The sequence below is a fragment of the Chrysochloris asiatica genome, unplaced genomic scaffold, assembly GCF_000296735.1.
Source record: "Chrysochloris asiatica unplaced genomic scaffold, ChrAsi1.0 scaffold00165, whole genome shotgun sequence".
In the NCBI taxonomy this organism is placed as follows: Eukaryota; Metazoa; Chordata; class Mammalia; order Afrosoricida; family Chrysochloridae; genus Chrysochloris; species Chrysochloris asiatica.
In genome coordinates, this window is record NW_006408683.1 from 1,957,385 (window position 1) to 1,958,396 (window position 1,012).

General features: G+C 37.8%; 1 protein-coding gene across 1 annotated transcript in view; it reads right to left on the minus strand.

Moving 5' to 3' along the window:
• LOC102828202 (metallothionein-2-like) overlaps window positions 1-1,012 on the minus strand; it is a 69,180-nt gene that overhangs the window by 30,085 nt on the left and 38,083 nt on the right. The window lies entirely within an intron of this gene.

Below are 1,012 nucleotides of genomic sequence, written 5' to 3' on the forward strand. Positions count from 1 at the left end.
GGTCCTGCACCATCCTCACTATCATTGTTAAGCTTTGCCCATTGCTGCTGCCACTGAGCCAATCCATCTCACTGGGTGTTTTCCTCTTTATGCTGCTTCCACTTCACCTAGCATGATATCTTTCACTAAGGACTGATCCTTCCTGGTAATATATCGAAAATATGAGAGACCAAGTCTGGCCATTCCAGCTTCTAAGGAGCATCCTGACTGTACTATTTCAAACCCAGATTTGTTTGTTCTTCTAGCAGGCCATGTGCTTTTAATATTCTTCTCAAACACCATGACTCAAATGATTCAACTCTATGGTCTTTCTTATTCACTGTCCCACTTTCACATGCATGTGAAGCTCTTGAAAACATCATAGTTTGAGTCAGGCACATCTTAGTCCTCAAACTGCCATCTTTGCTTTGAACACTTGAAAGAGATCTTGTATAGCAGATTTGCCTAATGAAATATATCATTTGATTTATTGGCTGCTGCTTCCATAAGAGTTTATAGTGGACCCAAGCAAAATGAAGTCTTCAATAACTTCAATCCTTTCTCAATTTATCTTGATGTTTTTTACTGGTCCAATGCTGAGGATTTTTGTTTTCATTACATTTGATCTTCATCACTAAGTATTTTAAGTCCTTTTCACTTTCAGCAAGCTAGGTTATATCATTTGCATATCTCAGGTTGTCAGAGTCTTCCTCCAATCCTGATGCCATGTTCTTTTTCATATAATCCAGTTTCTCTAATTTTTTTCTCAGCGTACAGATTGAATAAGTATGGTGAAAGAATACAACCCTGTCACATGCCTTTCCTAATATTAAACCATTCAGTGTTCCCTTGTTTTGTTTGAACAAATGCCTCTTAGTCTATGTACAGGTTCCTTCTGAGCACAACTAAAGTGTTCCAGAATACTCGTTCTCTGCATTGTTGTCCATAGTTTGTCATGAACCACACAGTTGAAAGTGTTTGCATAGTCAAAAAAGCACAGATAAACATCTTTCTGGAATTCTTTGCTTTCAGT